This window comes from Perissodus microlepis, chromosome 2 (genome assembly GCF_051167445.1).
Source record: "Perissodus microlepis isolate ML-2025 ecotype Zambia chromosome 2, ASM5116744v1, whole genome shotgun sequence".
NCBI classification, from domain to species: Eukaryota; Metazoa; Chordata; class Actinopteri; order Cichliformes; family Cichlidae; genus Perissodus; species Perissodus microlepis.
The window spans coordinates 10,296,523-10,303,327 of NC_140462.1; the positions used below are offsets into that span (position 1 = coordinate 10,296,523).

The window sequence follows — 6,805 nt, forward strand, 5'->3', positions numbered from 1 at the left end:
TAACAAAGGGGCCCATAACACTATGAACAAAACGTCAGTTAATTATCTCTACACAGGTGTGTGTCTTATTCTAAAGACTCTGTTCTTGTTTTGACTGGCTAGGTGACACTAATCGGCACAAGTCATTCAGATTAATACTAATCTCTTTTACCTTGATCACTGTTGTCATCTACACGAAGGGAGTAATGACGTTTTAGGAAAAAGAAAAAGCACTCTGATTTTTTTATATAGATCTGTGTGTTTTTTCATGTCTGTTGTTAACACAAGAGCTAAAACCTTAACTGGAGCTTCACATTCACAGAACTGAAACAATCAGACTCAAATAATCAACTTGATTTCATGATTTGAGCACCTAAGCTGCTGGTTTAGGAATAAGCGTCAATCCTGCCACATGTACGGCCTCCGTTTCAGATTATGCGATTCCCAAAGTGGTTGCTGCGGCCCCCTAGTGGGTGCTGAAGTTAGGCCTGCAGGCTTCCTGGCCAAGGAGACACATTTTACAATTAAAAACAAAAACAAAAAGCAATCACAACTATTAAAAGAAAACCCATGGAATTTAAATGACTTCTTATCGTAGGTGGCAGACGTAAAGCTCTTAAGAGAGAATCGGCTTTAACGAGCAAATCAATCAACAGAACTTCAACAAGCGAATCAAAATAAATCACCGAGAAGAAAACACTCCATCGTAGTTTCATGCAGTAATCAGAGTTATGATTAAAGGATTGCGTGGGTGGCAGAAGGTTGCCAGATTTCAAATTGGGCTTCGGACCTTGCAAGTTTGTAAAAGAGAAAAATAAAATGCAGGAGACGTTGCAGGGTGAAAAGAACATTTGAAACTAATGATACATATATTTATGTGTGATGAAGCAGCTCTTCTATCCTTAAACATCAGCACCTTTATTTATTTTTATTTAAAAATACACTGAGACTGCCATTGAATGCATCGATGGGATAATCTTACATATTATTGTGTGATTTCATAAAGATTTCGATTTTAAGCTGTGCTTCTTTCATCCTCTGCTGCACACCATCATCTATCTGTATTGTTTCCGACAGCCTTATTATTTGGCAGTTGGCTTAGTGGGGGTTAGTAAACACAGATTCACTCAGCAACATCACTTTATTGTTACTACACATTCAGGTGGCATGTATACACCACTCACAGTACAATGAAACAATATCATCACAGGTGTCCTTCTGTTCACATACATGTTGTTTCAGTGGTAGGGTGAATTTCATATACATTTCATATTTTCATATACTATTCTGCATGTTCCTCTGTGTACATCTGCACATTTTATGTCTCAGGTTTATGATGATGTAGCTTTATGGCATCTTTTTTTGGCTTTGTTCATCATTTCAGTTCTTCGCTGGAGGATGACGGTGTCTCAGAGCCATCAGGACATTCCTGCAACAAATAAAAATAAAACTCTGGTTCTAAACATAGCTTTAGGCTTTAACGCCAATACAGTAGAACAGTGATACATCTCACCTTCACTCTCTCCAGCTCTGGTCTGCCTGGGAGTGATTTTTGTGAGGAAAAGGCCTATGAGGAAAGACAGTAAGGTTGACTCATAGGGTGAGGGAAGAAATAGTGTGCTAGGGTGAACGTCAGGCTGCTGCAGGCTCACCTTCTTTGACTGCTGTACCTCCTCTGTGGACTTAGACCTATTTTTCATGTGTTTCTGAGGAGAGGTGTTGGTGGGACACTAGGCAGAGGGAAGGGTCGCATTAGACGGCGAATGATTAAAATTTAGTGTATCAGAGTATCGGGTTCTCAAGTACCTCATTTGTCTTCTGCTCCATGGCTGACTTGAAAGTTTTTCCTCAGAAATTCGGGGCTGTGGGGACTTAGGATGGATCACTCTGTTTTTCTTGCAAACTTTGGCTGTGCAACTGAAAGGTTAGGAGAAAAAACAAGAGAAACTTTCAAAAAACGTGACTGCACGCAACAACAACAGACAAGGGAAAGTCATTAATATATCCAGTAAAATGCAAACAATTAATCTTGCCCTAAGCGGTCTGATCCACTGCAAGAGATCCAAGTGAAGCCAGAGCAAGAGAGTGTGCAGTTATGAGCTCTTCTCACTAGAGGGTGTCTCTGACTCAGAGATACACTGCTGCAGATTTCAGTGTCCTGCTGGTTGTTTTTAGCTTTGGGATTCACTAGAAGCAAAAATTATGACTGATTACAGGTTAGCTTGGCTCAATTTTCTCTACTGGCAAAAACAGGCATAATTAAAAAATAAAAAAAATTAAAAAAAAGGAGCGGTGGGGGGGAAGAAGGGGTGGTAATTCTTCTGACCTTGTTTGATTATACATAAATCCACCAAATATTTTTTTTAAATTGTATTTCAGTATATAAACATTGCTTGTTGGAGCCCTAACAGTTGACATAACAGAAGCTCAACTTTAGCTGAGAGGACGAAAGCAAAACAGCAAGTACCAGCAAATAAAATCGTGAAAAGAAGGAATGCTCTGAACAAGGACACACACAGTTACTCAAACAGTGATTCCTCGAGAACTGAAAGGCCACAGAGAACACTAGGCAACAGTCACAGCTAGGGCCACAGCTGGAGTCATGAGCCCTGTTGGCTAAGGGACAAAACACCCCTGGGTCTGGTTCAGTGAACAAGAGACTTTATTTCCCTTTCTTTTTTTAACAGTCCATCAGCCTCCCTTTTGATGTCTGCTTCTCTCTGTCAGGCACACCGATGAGATTCTAATGGTATGAAGGGGTGGTTCAGTGCTGCTGTTCAAAAAGAAGAAATAAAATATGTCATAGGTATTTCAAACAAAAGACTTGAGTTTAAAAGCTCTTGGTTGAACATGGGAACCAACATTATTGAAAGCGGAAACTTTAAAATTAGGAAGTTATTGTAGTTTTCTGATGCTTTTGTCTACATCCTGTAGAGAATAGCAGAAACACCATCTAAGTGGATCTATCACTTTTGCCAGTATTTTTTTTTCTGGCTCTTTTTCCTATGATTTGACTTTTGTTCTGTCTCTCTGTCCTCTATTCTCCTTCTCCTCTCCCCCAACCAGTCACCGCAGATGGGTGCCCCACCCCGAGCCTGGTTCTGCTGAAGGTCTGTTCCTGTTAATAGGGAGTTTTTCCTTCCCACTGTCACCAGGTCCTTGCTCGGAGGAGGTTGTGTAATTCTTGGGGTTTCTTTAATATTGTAGGGTCTTTACCTTATAATATAAATGAACTTGAGGTGACTGCTGTTGTGAATGAATAGTATAAAAATAACTGTAAATTGAATTAAAAATGTAATTTGGCATATTGCAACCTAATAAATATGCAAAATGATGTGATAGTAACAGAAATAACTTCATATCCTTGATGTTTCTACATTAAAAAAATACCTGTTTCTAAATCCTGATTGGTGCAGAGACATATGCATCATTACCATTATGTAACTGAGGCAACTGAGTCATTTCACAAAAAGCTGTGTTTTTTTCAGAGCCATTAAAGCGTCAATCATTGCTGAGTTTTTAAAATGTAGCACATCTAACAGACAGCTTATCTCTTTCCAAGATGCATGCTTTTACAATTTACTTATTACTTACTGATCAGGCTAGAATGCCAAACACACACACACACACATATATATATATATATATACATACATATATACATACATATACGCACTCTGACTGAAGTCAAACAGTCTACTATTCTGGGCTCCAGTTCTGCCTAATCTTACAGGAAGCATTTAGCCCAGGGCTCATAAAGAATGAATAGGAAATGATCAACGGGAGCGCACTCACTCGCTGTGATGGCTGACATCATGGTGGCATCACTTTTGATGCTGCAGGGAACTCTGGTACAAAGTCCTACCTGAAGTGGAATATATGTGATATTCAGTGAGGCCAGAAATACTCCACTGGGTCAGTACCAGTGGAGTTTCTGGTTTCTTTTATACAAGTTCCATTACCACAGAACATGTATGTTTGTTCGGTAGGTACAGCCAGGAGGGATGATGAACTCTCTGCACTTACTTTAAAATGTGCATTATAGCCCTTTGAGGGACAGCTGAGGATAATCTGAGGCTTGATGGCAGGGCAGGCATTCAAAGAGTCCTGAGTGCTCTTTCTGACCAACTCGCTGAAGGAAATGACCTAAATGTGAATGATTTGCTTGCTTGCCTCACTCTGTGTATCCCCCGCTTTCCTCTGTTACCGTCTTTTCATCTTTGTGTAGAAGAGAAATTCTTCCACTGCAGACGAAGCCAAGGAGTGGAGGATCGTATAGGTTAAACTGAGGCGGGTGGAAGTTCAGCTCCTTTGTAGCAGAGATAAAAACCCCTGTGGCTTTGAGAAACACTTCGCCAACGATTAGTCCACATGAGCAACAATCAAGGTGGCACATTGAAATCATCGCGTCTCTTTTTTTGATATAGATAAAAAGAAATGTACATGCATAAAGCTTTTACATGCCCCTACAGACAGGAGCATACACGTGCAAAGCAATCTTTACCATTTAAAGCTACTGAATAAGTTTTGTTCTGCAGGGATGGGCAAACAGACTCAATTTGAGATGCAGCAGAAGGAAGAAGATAAGGCAGAAAAGTTTAATGACTACGTAGCCTTTACGATCCCTAATAAACGCTGCTGTTCACATCGGCGTTATGTAAGAAGCAAATCTATTCCGGAGGTTTGAATCCATAACCCTGAAAGAACCTCACACTATCTTTGCGTCCAGGTCAACACTAATTAACTCCCTAACTGAGAAACAGAACATGACAAGAGCTCCTTAAGCATAAGTTTCCCGTGGATGTGTGTTCTGCCTCTACACTGTCATTCCTGCCTTCTTCCTGCTCAACCTAAAGATCTGCCAAATCACTACCTCCTGGAAACACAATAAGAAGTCATTAGTTTCATTCGCTGATTTAGTCAAACAGTGATGACACTGGATGCCAGTATCGCTTCAGCCATGTGTTGATGGTTTCAAGTCTTTTGGGAGGAATTCAAACCAGGAGTTAAAAATCAGTGTCTGACATTTCTCAGCCACCACACAAGTGTCTGCAAACATGCTGATCGCAAATCTTCATGTGGCCAGGATTTGTGTAATAAAATGGGCTGTTTTACCACAGACAACACACAGCGAGATGGCTGGAGCACCAAGGTCAGCATATGAGCAGTGATGGAAGAGAGCACATGAAAATGGCTCAGTGTCAAGGACATTATGTCGTGTAATTGATGATGATGTGCTGTCTGTTTTGTCACACTCAGGTGGGACATGCACACATCCCAACTACACCCAGCTGGATGTATTAAGTCAGTAGCTGACCAGCACAATTGCCCTCTGTCGGAATCACAGCTGAGCCATGTGTATCTCACCTGATACCCGAGTCATGGTTATTGACTCCATAATCCTTTCATTCTTAACCCACTGAAGACTGATTGAAGACTGCCCTTCAACTGTGCACAATCTTTCAATCCACATTAATGTGCCTGCATCGATCGGCTGGACAGGTTTTGTTTTACAGCACTTACACATATTTTGCAGGACTCTCTAAGGCGGTGTGAGCTCCCATTAGAAGAACTATTTTAGAAATCCAGAACCTGCTTGTTATTCATCCAGATGTACAATGGACATGAAGCTTAGCTCACACTGAAAGCTGTAAACAACAAAACAGACAAGACAGAGCACTAGCACAGTCTGAATGAAAACGTGCTTTTCCATGAATGAGGAAATGAAGGAGGCATAGTACTTTTCATCAAGCACAGTAAAGCACTGAGTGACAGAAGGGAGTGGAGGATGAATGATGCGGGTGATGGAAAGAGGAGAAAAAAAGGCACCCACATCTACTGACTGAACGAGCCCTGCGATCATCGCAAATGAGACAAATGAAATGCCTGGGGTTAATTCATGCACTCACCTCCTTCCCTCTCTTTTCTCCTCTCAGTACAGTAGGCGTGCAGTGGGGTAAATGACACTCCTCATCTCACTGCTGCTATGGTGTCTGTGAGAGTACACCCCTCTCTGCCCATTCATAGCTCCGCCGACGCACCACTCACGGATGGATGGAGTCAGTAGCCAGCTATCAAGCTCCCCCCCCCCCACGCACATCCAAGACTACCACCAGGTGTGTCACTCAAAGCTCTGTGTGCTAATGTCTCCAGGCTGGCAGTGGGAAGCTGTGGGTGTGACAGACAGGTATTGTACACTACACATCAATGCTGACATCCACAGCTCTCATCATTACTTTAGGTTATTTCAGTGACAATCACATTATACCAAATGATGATGCATGTAAGGTGGCTTGACTGAGATACTTTCAAAACATGTACTCTGAAATATGCATAATGCTGACATCATTCATGTTGATGAGACCATCTATGACTCATCCAGATTGTTTTGTAACCCATACAATAGTCAAATACAACAGGAAGTCACCTTCCAGCAACAAGTCTGGAGACAGATTAAGCTGGTCATTGGCCACAGAACCAACTTAAAGAGCCAATCATAGCATTGCAGTGCTGTGATTGGTTCTTAAAAAAAAAAAAAGGAAAAAAAAAGGACATCATTATATGACAGCATTTTCGAAGAGCTTTCCTTTAACCAGGATACACCAGAAGACTCAGGAATGAATAATGTAATCAATGCTAGTTACATGTGTAAAGACTTGCTTTACCCTGTATGAATCACACAGTTGGTCCACAGGGGTTGTGGGGTCTGACTGCACTGCATATAAAACCCAATCACGTAGCATTTCTCAAGCCAGAAACTGACCTCAGTGATTCATCACCCCTCCCCCCCCCCCCCTCTTTTCTTTTCCTTAACCAAAAAAGGAAA

General features: G+C 41.4%; 1 long non-coding RNA gene across 1 annotated transcript; it reads right to left on the reverse strand.

The window, feature by feature from the left end:
- Positions 1-1,101: 1,101 nt before the first annotated feature.
- LOC146392293 (uncharacterized) lies at positions 1,102-6,141 on the reverse strand. Its single transcript, XR_014801730.1, has 5 exons — positions 5,889-6,141; positions 1,786-1,896; positions 1,632-1,709; positions 1,493-1,546; positions 1,102-1,408 (listed from the first exon to the last, which is right to left on the reverse strand). It is a non-coding gene; the product is annotated as an uncharacterized LOC146392293 (long non-coding RNA).
- Between the last annotated feature and the right edge of the window lie 664 nt (positions 6,142-6,805).